This window comes from Somniosus microcephalus, chromosome 4 (assembly GCF_052327205.1).
Source record: "Somniosus microcephalus isolate GS21.2 chromosome 4, FLI_Smic_1.0, whole genome shotgun sequence".
Taxonomy (NCBI): domain Eukaryota; kingdom Metazoa; phylum Chordata; class Chondrichthyes; order Squaliformes; family Somniosidae; genus Somniosus; species Somniosus microcephalus.
The window spans coordinates 267107118-267122227 of NC_140990.1; the positions used below are offsets into that span (position 1 = coordinate 267107118).

The 15110-nt window shown below is 43.4% G+C and overlaps 1 protein-coding gene across 20 annotated transcripts in view; it reads right to left on the reverse strand.

Moving 5' to 3' along the window:
* baz2ba (bromodomain adjacent to zinc finger domain, 2Ba) overlaps window positions 1–15110 on the reverse strand; it is a 367748-nt gene that overhangs the window by 293969 nt on the left and 58669 nt on the right. For 18 of the 20 annotated variants that reach the window (XR_015078191.1, XM_085986373.1, XM_085986365.1 and 15 more), the window contains one exon: window positions 4935–5176. The exons of the other annotated variants lie outside the window; for them this stretch is intronic. The gene's annotated coding sequence lies outside the window, so the exon portion shown is untranslated. The remainder of the gene's footprint in view (window positions 1–4934; window positions 5177–15110) is intronic. 20 annotated transcript variants of the gene reach the window in all.

The window sequence follows — 15110 nt, forward strand, 5'->3', positions numbered from 1 at the left end:
ACTGGGAGTCGTCAGGTTGTTTGAGAGGCACAGGCTGAATAGGGCTTTCTTAGCGGGGTCTTTAAGTGCTCCAGCGTTAATTTTCCTGCGGCATTGTTTCTGTTGCCGCTGTTTTGGGGCTACATTGATAGAGATGACAGGGCAGATTAGGCAGTGGTCTGTCCAGCAGTCATCAGCTCCTGTCATGGCGCGGGTGATGCGGACGTCCTTGAGGTCCCTTGCTCGGACGATGACGTAGTCCAGCAGATGCCAGTGCTTGGAACAAGGGTGCTGCAATGAAGCCTTGTATTTGTCTCTCTGACGGAACAAGGTGTTGGTTATGACGAGGCCATGTTCTAAGCATTTCGACAGGAAGAGGGTACCGTTGGAGTTGGCTTTCCCTACCCCCTCGCTGCCGATCACACCTCCCCAGAGGTCTGTGTCCTTTCCAACTCTGGCGTTAAAGTCACCAAGGAGGATCATCTTGTTGCCCGTTGGGACTCGGGACAGGGATTGTTTGAGGCTGGAGTAGAATTCCTCTTTGGTCTCGTCTGTGGCTTCCAGTGTTGGGGCGTACGCACTGATGACCTTGGCGCACTGGTTCCAGGCTAGGGTGAGTCAAAGAGTCATGAGGCGCTCGTTTATACCGCTAGGGGAGTCTCAGACGTCCAACCAGTTCATTTTTTATGGCGAAGCCTACCCCATGGAGGCGGCGTTCTTCTTCAGGTTTGCCTTTCCAGAAGAAGGTGTAACCACCGCCTTGCTCCTTGAGCTGCCTTCCCCTGCCCGCCGGGTCTCACTTAGGGCGGCGATGTCAATGTCGAAGCGTCTGAGCTCCCGGGCAACGATAGCAGTACGGCGTTCAGGTCCTCCTCAAATTCGGCTGCCCTCAAAAGTTTGTCACCATCCTCCGCCTGCTTCATGATGACATGCAAGCCATGCTTCTGACCAACGGTTCCACCACAGACCCAAGTCACGTACGAACCGGGGTCAAGCAAGGCTGTGTCATCACACCAACGCTCTTCTCGATCTTCCTTGCTGCAATGCTCCATCGCACCCTCAGAAAACTCCCCACTGGAGTGGAGCTAATTTACAGAACAAACGGGAAACTGTTCAACCTCCGTCGCCTCCAGTCCAGGTCCAAGGTCGTCCCATCCTCTGTCGTCGAATTACAGTATGCAGACGACGCTTGCATCTGCGCTCACTCGGAGATCGAACTCCAAACCATCGTCGACGACGAAGTCCAACACCGCTTTCAGTGTGCCAGTGCAGCCTTCGGTCACCTGAGGAAGAGAGTGTTTGAAGACCAGGACCTCAAACCCGGCACTAAGCTCATGGTCTACAGAGCAACAGTGATACCCGCCCGGCTGTATGCCTCAGCGACATGGACCATGTACAGCAGGCACCTCAAAGCACTGGAGAGGTACCACCAATGCTGCCTCCGCAAGATCCTGCAAATCCATTGGCAGGATAGGCGCACCAACGTTAGTGTTCTTGCTCAGGCCAACATCCCCAGCATCAAAGCTTTGACCACGCTCGATCAGCTCTGATGGACGGGTCATATTGTCCGCATGCCCGATACAAGACTTCCAAAACAAGCGCTCTACTCGGAGCTCCGGCACGGCAAGAGAGCCCCAGATGGGCAGAGGAAATGATTCGTGGACACCCTCAAAGCCTCCTTGAAAAAGTGTAACATCCCCACCGACACCTGGGAATCCCTGGCCCAAGACCGCACAAAGTGGAGGAGAAGCATCCAGGAAGGCGCCGAACATCTCGAGTCTCTTTGATGTGCCTCAATGAATCCGAGACTCAACGTTAACGGAGCAAAGCAAGGCTTTTATTAACTCAGAAAGTAATACACAGTGGAGAAGTGTCTCTCATCCAGAGATCTGCTGTACTGCCTGTGAGACACGCTGGGGCCTGCTTAAGTAGGGGCCAGGTATGGGCGGAGCCCTACACACAATACAATACAGGTAAGGAAATGAAACTGAAACTAAACTCCCCTGCTTGTCACAGTCACAGGCACAATCAAACACAGAGAATACAGAGTGCCTGATGAATGGCATATTTCATCACACTCTTCACCGAGAGCAAGCGGAAGCCAAGCGCAGGCAGCGCACGTCAACCCAAGCACCCCACCCTTCAACCACCGTCTGCCCCATCTGTGACAGAGACTGTAGGTCCCGCATTGGACTAATCAGTCACCTGCAAACTTATTTTTAATGTGGAAGCAAGTCATACTCGGTTCCGAGGGACTGCCTAAGAAGAAGAAGGAAGGTCCCAATTTCACACTGATTTGTACTTTTAAATGTATTGCCAGCAAATCAGCAGAGACATCAGGCACTGAACCTGCAAGCTCAGTGATTTTAAATTTCATGGCACGTAATATGCAGTCAGCGAAGATGCAAAGCCGTGTGCCGCTGGACCCGAATTAAGCTTTGCACAAAGATCTCTATCTCTGTGGCAAGAAATTCGGATTTTCTGATGCGTAATTGAAATCAACAGAGGTTAATGGGGATTCCCAGTGAAGAGCTGCTCTGATGGCAACAAGCTGTCTAAGCAGCCAATCAAAACACAGAATTCTCTCACAGCGAACCAGGAAGTGGGTAAGCTCCTTTGATTCCAACTTTTTAAAAATGTTAGAAAGAGCAAAACAAAGATTGGGGCTGTTAGATCCGTGTGTTAATGGAGACACGGAATGCAGGAGTTGATTTAACAAGTGTTTACTGAACAAAGTCTGGAGGTGAACTAACTACACAAGACGCTATACAGGCTTATATACCCGAGTGGTCACTACTGGTACTACAGTACACAGGGGCTTCAAAAACATAGTTCCTCTTAAAGGTACATACACTACAGGGGCTCTCACATGGGAAGCAAGCAAACCTGAAATAAAGATGAACAGACTTTTTTTTTTTTAAATTTTACATTTTATTTTAAAGTTCCTTAAAAATTGTAATTTTTTTAATTAAAATGGATAAATTTGACACTCCACAAAATTAAAATTAGTTTTTCAGGGCCATAACCTTTGTTTAGCAGTCAATACGCCATTAAAACTCCAGTTACACCTAATCCAAGAGAGTCTAACTTTTAATGGGGTATTTAATAGCCCCAGCTATTCACAATCTATATCAATGGTTTGGATGAGGGGACTAAATGTAACATTTCCAAATTTGCTGATGATATAAAGCTAGGTGGCAGTGGCAAAGAGGATGTGAAGAGGCTTCATGGGGATTTCCACAGGCTCAGGGAGTGGGCAAGATGGAATATAGTTTCTAATGTCTCTGTTGTGTAGCGGGGAGTGCTAGTAAACAAGGGCCCTTGAGCATATCATTTAATTGTAGTGTAATTGGTAGTATTGATTTGATTTAATTTAATTTGGAATTAATTAAAGGGTAAGTCATAGCAGCACAGCTCAGCCCCATGGCATGCTCCTCCTGCACTATGTGGGAAATCAGAGACACTTCCTGTGTCCCTGACGACCATGTGTGCGCGAAGTGTATCCAGCTGCAGCTACTGGCAGACCGCATTGCAGCGCTGGAGCCGTGAATGGATACATACTGGAGCATTCGCGATGCTGAGGACATCGTGGATAGCACGTTTAGGGAGTTGGTCACACCACAGGTAAAGGCTGCACAGGCAGAGTAGTATGCGCAGGCAGGTAGTGCAGGAGTCCCCTGTGGCCATCCCCCTCTCAAACAGATATACCGCATTGGATATTGTTGGGAGAGATGGCTTATCGGGGGGAAGGCAGCAGTAGCCAACTTCCTGGCACCATGGGTGGTTCTGCTGCACAGGACGGGAGGAAAAAGAGCGGGAGAGCTATAGTAATAGGGGATTCTATTGTAAGAGAAATAGATAGGCGTATCTGCCGTCGCAAACAAGACTCCAGGATGCTATGTTGCCTCCCTGGTGCTAGGGTCAAGGATGTCTCGGAGAGGCTGCAGGGCATTCTGGAGGGGGAGGGTGAACAGCCAGCTGTCGTGATGCATATAGGTACCAACGATATAGGTAGAAAACGGGATGAGGTCCTAAAAGCTGAATATAGGGAGTTAGAAGGTAAATTTAAAAATAGGACTTCAAAAGGTAGTAATCTCAGGATTGCTACCAGTGCCACGTGCTAGTCAGAGTAGAAATAGAAGGATATTTCAGATGAATACATGGCTAGAGGAATGGTGCAAGGGGGAGGGATTCAAATTCCTGGGACATTGGAACCAGTTCTGGGGGAGGTGGGACCAGTACAAACCGGACGGTTTGCACCTGGGAATTGTAATGTATGTACCTTTAAGGGGAGAACTACTTTTTACAGCTCCTGTATACTGTAGTACCGGCAGTGACCACACCTGTATATAAACCCTGAGTAGTGATCTGTACACTTAGTTCTAGAGTAACCCTCATTCAGTAAACACCTGTTGAATCGTTCCCTGCAGTCTGTTGTCTGATTATTGAAGGACACAACACTAAGATACATGGACCTAACAGGCAGGACCAGGACCGATGTCCTAGAGGGAGTGTTTGCTAGTGCTGTTGGGGAGGGTTTAAGCTAAAATGGCAGGGGGTTGGGAACCTGTGCAGGGAGACAGAGGAAAGGGAAGCAAGGATAGAAGCAAAAGACAGGAAGAAGTATCTACAATATAAGCCCAACAAAAACTAAATCTCATATGCTGTTGTAATGTAATCATAACTTATAATTGTATGAGTACATGTTTTCCTGTAATTTATATTTTTTAATGTAGATATTTTACAGGAAAACCTGCACCCATAGAATTATTATAAATATATAAACACACCTTCCCATTTCAGAGAGCTGATTGATTGCAGGTACTCTCTTATTGCTCCTTGGTAGGCATGTGCTTAGCAACTAATCAAATCAAAGATAACATCTACAACAAACACAGAAGCAGCTGTTCCAAGTTCAATATCAAAAACTGAAAATTTAAGTTGAAATTGCTAACCATTTAAAAGCTGTAACTTCAAATATAACCACGTTGAAGATTTGGCCCTAGTCAAGTCCTAAACCTTGGGACTCTCGTAAGGAGGAGAATGAATCCGAGGCTTTGTCCAGCGGCTCCAGCCTCCTCTCACCGACCACCCAGCTCTATACCAAACATCTCGTTCCCAGGCACTGGTCGTCTGGCTTGCTCCCAGCTCCACTTCCTCACACCAGCGAACTGCAACTCCGCTCCCAGCTTCCTGTCTGTGAGCAAGCAGGAGGCAGAGATTCATTCACTTTTCTTAAAATTATATAAAAACAATTACATTTTGTTTGCACACCCTATCCTAGTGTTTATTATTTTGATCAACGTCCAATCGTAGGGCCATGGTTCTCATTCTTAATGCCTGGGTACCTCTTTCTCTCTTCCCACTGCCAATACAAATCTCATGGCCACTCGTGAGATTATGACCCACTGGTTGGTTAAAAATGTCATGAATGGATTCTCTATAATATGTGTTTAATTGATCTATATCTAATGCATTTATCCCCGATAGTCAGTACTGTATTCTTTGTTATTTTATAAATATATTTTAATTGTATTAAGTAAACTGCCAGACATCAACAGCATGAGGTTAACATAAATATAGAACATAATTAAAACACTTGCAAACCCTTTTCCTAACATTCCACAAACATACCAACCAGTGTTTAAAGGTAAGTGAGCAAGCACAGAGGGAGAGAAGTGAACGCACATGGTTGGGGCAGCAAGAGTACACATGGGGTAGACCACCAAACAACGTGGAGCAAAAGCAACAGAGCACACGGGGGAGGGGAGGAGTGATGAACAAAAACACGAAGAGAGGACGGGGGTGGGGGGGGGGGGGGGGGAAGGGAGCAAGGGGGGAAAAGGGAGCAAGGAGAAGGGAGAAAGCACAGGAAAGATAGAAACACCACACGGAAAGCTAAGAGTGCATAAAGAATTCGAGGAGCCAGTCCAAAATGGAGAAAAAAAGTTACCATGGTTGGCATTGCCCTCCAAAATTATTCTGGAATTAGAAACGGAAGAGAGTGAGACACACTAGGCCTTATTATGGTCAGGCTAGATCTGACAACTCGAATTTGCGGCTCTTGGCAGCGAACATGGGAACTGCACTGGGGTAATGACAGAACTAGAAGAGAGATATTTGATGGGAACAAGGTTTTAGAAAGCGGATCATCACCAGTTTAGTTGACAGCTGGAGAGCCATAGGAAGGGAGTTTGGGAAAGAATTTGAGGGAGCTGAAGGAGATTTTTTATTTAAATTGGTGAAAGGGGCAGGGGGAATATAGTAGTAACGTTGAAGGAAGGTGGGGCACATGAGTGTTAAAGGAGATGAGGAAGGAAACACAGCCTTATTGGTGATCAAAACCTCAGATATGTAGAGGCTGCAAAAGATGGCAAGGTTGAGGGAGTGGCTGGGGATGTGGGTACCAGAGTTCAGGTGAAGGTCGAGGTTGAGTGGGGAGTGAGGGCAGGAGGGTAGAGAAGTCAGAGGAGAGAAACCTCGGAGGTTAAGTGTATAATACCAATCATGTAATAATGTTATAAAGCTTTAGTTTTTACTGCTCCTATATTGTATTTAGTGGATAATTTAAAAAGCAGCATGCAAGCAGCAATTAATGCCTTCTTAAAACAATGTCAAAACACTTGTATCAGAATTAGAACTTCTGCCAGTTAAGGAGATTACACATCAGAAAATATAGCAAAACATTTAATCTGTTCCCCAAAAAAGTCTTTGCACTTGAAAGAAGAAAAGTCTGTTTCTTAACAGCTTATGTACCACTTTGGGAACATGAAGAAAACTGGCTCCTATGAATATTAATGTTTGTGATTAAAATTGATCGATTGGTTAGATGTATCATCAATAAAGACTATGGCACTGATGTGCATTACAAAACCCCGGGAAAGTATGCTCTTCATAATAAAGTCAGCACTTTTATGGACTGTCAACGGTGACAGAAAATTCAGCAAAGCAAGAAAATATTTTTTTAAAAGCTTTGGACTCTTGTTGAAGGGGAAGGGAAATCTAGCAAGATGTTTTGTTGAAAGTACTGCCTCCCCCTTTTATACAAGAAAAGGTTAGCCACAGAAGAATTTTGATAGTTTTTTTTTTAAATGACAATTTTTTTTGGCATGAAATCCATCAACTCCCTGCTATACCACTCCAGTGAGGCCAACGGTGAGGTCTGTGGAGTGGCTCCACAGTAAACAACTGGGGCATGACTTCCAACCCCAGCTTAAATGTTGTTCCAGAGAACTTGGCATCTCCAGCCTCTAACATTGTTTCCTAGGATCAGGTGGCTCCAGAGAAGTTCTGAAACCAGTCAGAAGTTATATTACCACAGTCTCCAAAGAAACTAATCTGCAACACTTCTGATCAGTGAGATCACTGGAGTCACCTAGCAGAAATCATGATTCAACTGGAGTGCCCGCATGTCTAAGAACATTATTTTTTTAAACTTTGATTCTCTTTTATCCCTTCTCTCTTCCCACTCCCTATAGCCTTCCTTCCCAAAATTTATTTCATATTTTATTTCCTTGTCTGTATTTGCATCGAATCCAACCTGTCCCCAAGGAAGCTGGATAGGCAGTCTTTTATATCTGCTATTGCCTATGCAAGTTTGCATCATGTACAGCATCAGGGTAATAGGTCCAGAACAGTTACATGTAGATGAGCAGACCAAGGATGGATCCTTTGGAGACTCCACCACCCTCCCTGGCCCCCTCATCCACTCCATCCTCCTCCCCAGCCACTGCCTCGGGCGGAGTCAGATTATTCGCAACCTCGGTGTCCTATTTGACACAAGCTGAGCTTCTGAGTGCTTATCCTGTCCATCACAAGACCACCTACCTCTACCTCCATGATAGAGCCTGCCTCTGCCCCTACCTCAGACCATCTGCAATTGAAATCCTCATTCATACCTTCACAGAAATCACAGAAACCCCAGTGGTGCGGCCCATCGAGCCTGCACCGACACATATCCCACCCGATCCCCGTAACCCCTACACCAACACATATCCCACCCTATCCCCGTAACCCCACATATTTAATCCCCCTAACACCAAGGGTCAATTTATCATAGCCAATCAACCTAACCCGCACATCTTTGGACTGTGGGAGGAAACCAGAGCACCCGGAGGAAACCCACGCAAACACGGGGAGAATGTGCAAACTCCACACAGACAGTCGCCCAAGGCCGGATTCGAACCCGGGTCCCTGGTGCTGTGAGGCAACAGTGCTAACCACTATGCCACCTTTGTCACCTCTAAACTATTACTCCAATGCTATCCTGACTAGCCTCCATAAACTTCTGCCATTCAAAACTGCTGCCATACCAAGTCATGCTAGCCCATTACTGCCACCTTTGCTAACCTGCACTGGCTCTTGGTTTCCCCAACACCTCATAATTAAAGTTTTCATCCTTGTGTTTAAATTGCTCCCTGGTCTTTACTCCATTATCTTTGTAACTCCCTCCAGGTCTACAACCCCCACCCCATCACTTTGTTTCTTTCACGCTGGCCTCTTGTGCATGCCCTCAATCCTTTTGCCCCACTATTGGTAGCAGTACCTTCAGCTGCCTAGGTCCCCGGCTCTGGAATTGCATCCTTCAACCACTCAGCATCTCCACCTGCCACTCCTCCTTCAAGAACTTCATTGAAACCCACTGTTTTGACAAAGTTTTTGGTCACCCCTCCCAAACTCTCCTTTGGCTTGACATTGGTTTTCTCACTTCTCACAAAATGACTAGGGCTTTTTTTTTTTTTACATTAAAGCATGATACAAATCCAAGATTTTGTTGTTAATTATCAATGTCTTAAGCATGCATGCATTCCAGAGCTGGTAATAAAATCAGAAGTGATCTTTTAAACCCACCACCTACAAGAGACAATTTTATAGTCTCTAGTTCAACTCCATCCATCTATTATTTTGTATATCTGTACAATGACATATTTTTCTGTCTTGTCCATCCATCTGAAGTTACATGTAGGTGATTTCCGATTGGTCCAGTTTAAGCTCAGGTCTGACCTTTGCAACTAGTTTAGTATATCTATAATTTGTGTTTGGTGTCTAATCTGTCATTTCTGATTGATAATTTTTCAATTGTGCGGCTATCAAAATGTTTTTGAGCAGCTTCCATGACAGTTGTCTGCATCCCAACCTCTATTAAACAGGTATATTGTAACATTTAATTGTGACTTTTTAAATCATATATAAATTAATAAACTACACACCAAAATTAATAATTATTTTTAAATGTATATCCACACCCCAAAAAGTATCTGCTATCACAGTGCACCCAACTCATTTGCTCTCTCCAAGCAGGCTCCTGCTCTCCCCGCCACCACCCCCCACCCCACCTGCCTCAAAGCCAGGCCTAGCACCACTATGCACTGCCCTGCTGCTGCTCCGAAACATTGCTAAATCTACACACAGTCCTCCTGTTGTATACAGCCTCCCTAGTACTTGTTTGTCACCTCATCACCTGCGAACTATATGCAACATCGTGGGAGTATAGTGTTTGCTGCAATGGCCTGCCTACCCAAACTTCCAACCCCACCACAACCCACTCTACTCTGTCAGAGTTAGGCTTGGCACTATCACTTTTCATTTCCACCCCAAATGTACAGGAGGCCGCCCTACTATTCAGTCACCACTTGACTGCAATCGCTACCCCATAATGAACAATGCCATAGGAGAGCCACTCGTTGAGACAAAAAAATCCTTCATTTCAGTTTTTCAACAGTCTTCACTGTCTTGCAATATGATTACAAATGGAACAAGGTTATCGATCAGGAGCATGAAAATGGATAAAATAATGACACGTGGTATTTTCCCACTATACTACTCGCACCATTGAATATAGTTCCAGAATGATGACATGAGACCTCTCTGGATAAAAGGCACAAAAGTGCTTTCAAAGTACACGTAGATTTTGCACAAAGTAGTGAAAATATAAATTCTTGTTGGATGGATATAGCCATTACACTTGTGAGCCTATAAATTATGCACCCTCCCTATTTCAATCAAAGTATTTGTCAAAATTCATAGTATTCTTAGTATTAAAAGGGAAAAAGCACCTCTTCTACATAGAAAAAAAAGTCAGTTGTATCAAGTGTGGAGGGCATTTAATAAATCTGCTTCGGTCAGTTCAATAATGGAAACATTTATGTTCGTCTAAATTTAAGAATTTTACCCAGGTACTAGTTTAAAATGTATTTATTTATATTAAAGATCTTTATGAAAATTGAAACTTAAAACGGAATTTTCCAAAAAACAAAAAACCTTGCATATGTTGGATATATGAAAAAAAACCTTGAATGTTGGATACTGTATATGAAATAAAAACAAACAGTAGAAATGCATGGGCTAGTCAGGATCAGAAAGAAAGATGTTAACATTTCTGCTGAAATCTATTAACTTTTCTTTCCCTTTCAGATGCTGACCAATATGCTTTGCAATTCCATTTCATTTGATTTCAGATGAAAGGTTTTTCCTTTCTCCTTAGTTTTTCAAATGATTGTTTTATGTAATGCTAAAAACTGGCCTCTCTTGCTTCCTTGTCTTCTCATTTCTACTTATAAGTGTTACCTGTTTAAACTTGTTAAAACTGGCTCTCTCAATAGCTCAACAAGTTTATCATGCGAGCAGCTGAGCCACACAGAAGTTTCAAAATCTGGCTCTGATCTGTACCAAGTTATCTGATCTCAGCAGAGGTGGCAGCTGTGGGAACAACAGGATCAGGTTCAACTAGGACGCCTCCAACACTCAATGTCAAGGCTCACACATGAATAATGGCCACTTGGCAACCTGACGGCAACCAATGACCATGGAATCCATGCCCCAAGCATGTCAGTGCCTTCAGGTCAGGATGGAAAAATAATGAAGAAACCTGGCAAAAATGGAAATGTTTTATCCTTTTAAAAGTAAAGCTACGTTTAACTATAGTTTTACGGTTGCTGTCTCAGTTTCAGACTGCTTTTTGCTGAAAGCTCTCCATACCTAGCATCCAAACAAGTGAACAATCTAAGGATATTTGTAATACTTAAACTATATTACAGTATTTGTGTGCATTTCACTATGGAAATTAGTGATACTTCTGTTTTAATGTATTCAGGAACATGATTAGTCACTGAAACAAAATGGCAGCATCTCATTTGGCTATACCTCGTTAATGTTTTTCTATTGTTAAAATGATTGCCAAATTATAAGAACAGCCTTGCTTACCTGAGTTTGCAGAGAGCTTTTATTTACATATATAGAAATAGTCTAAAACAGTCTGAAACTGAGACAGCATCTGTAAAACTCCAGTTAAATTTTGCTCTACTGCCAGTTTTCTCCAATATCCTCCCATCCTGTCCTGAAGGCATGGTATGGATTCCACAGTCATTATAAACCTAGCGTTTGTTTTCTGCAAATTTTTAATTTATATATCAAGAGCTTTTATAAATAGTAATCTCTCTAAACACCCCAACCAGCACAATTGGCAAAATTGAAACAGACACTGCCTTGCAATCAAGGAATTTCAGCACTCTTTCCTTGACTTCCTCTTTGGTACAACCTCTGTCAGCATTACCGTCCAATTTATACTTAGCATCTTCATTCTTTGGTAGAAATCACTAGTTTATGCAGAAATCACTAATTATAAATATCCTGAATCAATTTTAGCCCAGATGAAGAAAATCCATGTAAATTTTTAAATTATGATTTCTAAACACTAGACACTTTCATGTATTTCAAAACAAAGCCAAATTATAGTATTCCAACATTTTAAAAGGGATATTTGAAATGCATGTAAAGCTGAAATACAGTCACTATATATAGATTCAAGACAAAGTTAAGGAAATTATATACATCTTCTACTCAATGTTGCAAAATGCTGAATTGAATTTTATCCTAACGGTTGCTCGGAACACCAAAATACTTGGAGAAATTGTGTGGTGTACCAACAGGCAAGTCATATACAACACAAAACTTAATTAATGCTTCAGCTATCTTGGATCAACACCTGATTTTTAAATGAAGTTGAGTTTCTGCACGCAAGGAACAGAGTTTCAGGTAATCACAGTGTGCCACAGGTAGAAGTTGTGCGTGGAGCTTAATTGGTATTTTATGTAGAAAGTTAGTTTACCATCCATATGTATAAACAACTGCCAGTTTTGTAGCGTCACAACCACCCACATCGAATACCAGATGCCAAATCATGTAGTTCAAAGTGTTTGATCACTAAGCCACAAATTATGAATTTTAAAATCTGGAAACAAGGGACAGATTTCTAGAGGGTGTCGGCATACATTTTGCTCCCCATCTATATCACTCCCAAGAGTGTTTTTTTTTTAGGTCTACAGGTGGGTGGGGTCTGAGATTCGTGCATGTTATGCATTCCATCTGGTGTCAGACCACAAACCTGACACTTGGGGCATTTTCCCACTATACTACTCCCACCATTGAATATAGTTCCAGAATGATGACAGGAGGCCTCTCTGGATAAAAGACACAAAAGTGCTTTCAAAGTACGCGTAGATTTTGCATAAAGTAGTGAAAATATAAATTCTTGTTGATGGATGTAGCCATTATACTGGTGAGCCTAAAAATTATGCACCCTCCTTATTTATCAAAATTCAAAAAGGAAGTCCAGTAACTTTTCTCCACTGGTAGCAATTTGTAGCTTCAACACATTGCTTTTATTTTTTGATTTATTTGTAAACAGCGATGTTCTATTCACTTTACAGAGGCTGCCAATAGAAACCTAGACATATACAGTAATGTTAAATGAATGGGGTGGCACTGCTGCATCCAGAGACTCCAAGAAACCTTAACCAGTTTACTTTCACTGGTATCTTCAGGGCAAGTAGCTCCCTTCACATCTATATAAAGAAATCTGCCATCAGTATTGGATACTGGTGGCTCAGGCCAGTTCAGTAATATGATTTCTCGCTGGTTGGCCATTATGGACCTTTGGGTTGAACAACTGGGGGAGGTACTGCAACCAGAAACCAAGTAGCAAACACAGTTTATCCAGTGCTGTGCAAATGACCCAACAATATAAACTTAAAGAATTCTGAGGTACAGGTGCCTTGCGAAATATTACTGAACCACTTCTTAACCACTACTACTATGAAGCACTCCATCTAGTGGGTTGAAAGTGATGCAGCAAAAATCTGCCCAAATATCTTGAATGTCAGCTAAGCTTGCATTTTACATTTAGGGCCTTTTGAATGAAATTCCTGTGCTCCACTATACTCTTAATCTTTTCTGCAGCTTTACATTCCTTTAATGAAAGCAGAAACGCCCATGCTAGTTAACCTTTATACTCAGAATGAGCTGACATATTTTAATGTGCATATACATGCAAGCTTGTGTATACCAAGCATGAAATGTGTACATAATGAAAGTTTGGTTTTATCCAAAGTTTGGCTGTCCATTAGCCAACTTGAAAAGGAAAAGAATTTCAAGTTAATTGATCATTTGTTCTAAGTTTCCAGTCAATATGAAATGCTTGTCAAACAGATTAGCCAAATATTAGAAATGATCTTAAAGGCAGTTTTCCCATGTTGAAACAAGCAATTCTTCCTTTGCCTATTTGTTATATGTTTGTTCATGGTATGTGGGTAATATAAGCAAAGCAGCATTTATTGTCCATCCCTAGTTGCCTTGAGGGACTTCGTGTGGGACTGAAGTCACCTGTAGGCCAAATCAGGTAAGGGTGGCAGGTTTCCTGGCCTGGATTACATTAGTAAACCAGTTGTGTTTTAGAAAAAATCGGCAGCATTCATGGTCATTTTCTGGTGTCGGCCCATACTTACCAGATTTATTTAATTCACTTTCACAACTTGCCATAATGAGATTTGAACTATCAAAATCTGCTTGCTAGTTCATAACCACTAGGCTACCGTACTCATTATGTACAATTTTGGGCCTCTTACCTACAAAATGATATTGATACATCGGAGGGGATTATACAAAAACACTTAGGGGGAAAAATTGGGTGAGTAGCGCCACCTGTTAGCGCCTAAAGAGGCAGTCAGTGGCTGTAGCGCCACTGGCTGTGCCTCCCGCGATATTCAGCAGGGGCGCTAATGGTGGCGTTAGCCATTTGCGCTGCGCCACCACCGATGACGTCATCGGTATGCGCAGCGCCCCATTCGCGCCCCGAACGCGATATTTGGTAGCGAACGCCGCTGTAGCGCCGTTCGCTACCCGCGCCCGGTTCACAGGGCCTTGCTGCGCCGGCAGAGGCGCAAGTTAAGGTGGAGGTGCGGGGCGGCCGCTTTTTCGGCGGCCACCTGCCAGCACCTCCGTCCCCGGCCTCCTGGGTCCCCCCCCCCCCCCCCGCGGCATTGCCGGCTGTTTCCTGAGAGCCCAGCACTTCTCCTTGGTGCCGGGCTCTTTTGCCAACACTCGCAATCGGGGTTCGCGCTGTTGCAGGCCCCTCCCCCTTAACAATGGGAGGAAGGCCTGCAGTACCGCAGTGTGCTGTGCCGCAGCGTGTGGCGCTGTGGCACGTTGCGCTGCGATATTCAGTTTCAGCGCCCTAAGAGGGACGCAGAGCGCCTCGAGCCTCGCCCCGTCTCCCTCTAGGGGCACTTCAACTGAATTTCTGACGATCGCTACAGCTTCGAACGCTGCGCAAAAACCAGAGCCCAGGCGAACTTGCCGCCAGTTTGGCGCCTCAACCCAATTTCTAGGCCTTAGGATTTAGTACTCTGAAGCTGTAAGCAAAGACTCAGAGCTGAATTTGTTTTTATTACAAAAGATGATTGGGTAGTAGGGAAAAACATAACCCAGGTCATTAAAAAGAGCAACATGAATAATGAAGCTATAGCAGATGGAAAGAAATAGTGCCAAAAAATATAATTTAACCAGCATATAGCACTCCACAATATTCAAAATAGATCAGAGCCTATGACTAGTGATTCCTTATACAAGTCGGAGATTAAGAAAACTCAACAAAATTTTAGATAAATTGTGAGGAGAAATTTAGTGCTAGAATTCTGGAATAATTTCAGTTCAGCATGAAAGTTTAGCTTTTGATCACATTAAGATATGAAAACAGTTGAAAGCCTTGCATTCTACTCGGAACAGGTAAAACATTAAACAATACAATATTGAATTGAGACATGGAGTATTAAAAACAAAATACTAATGGGCCATTG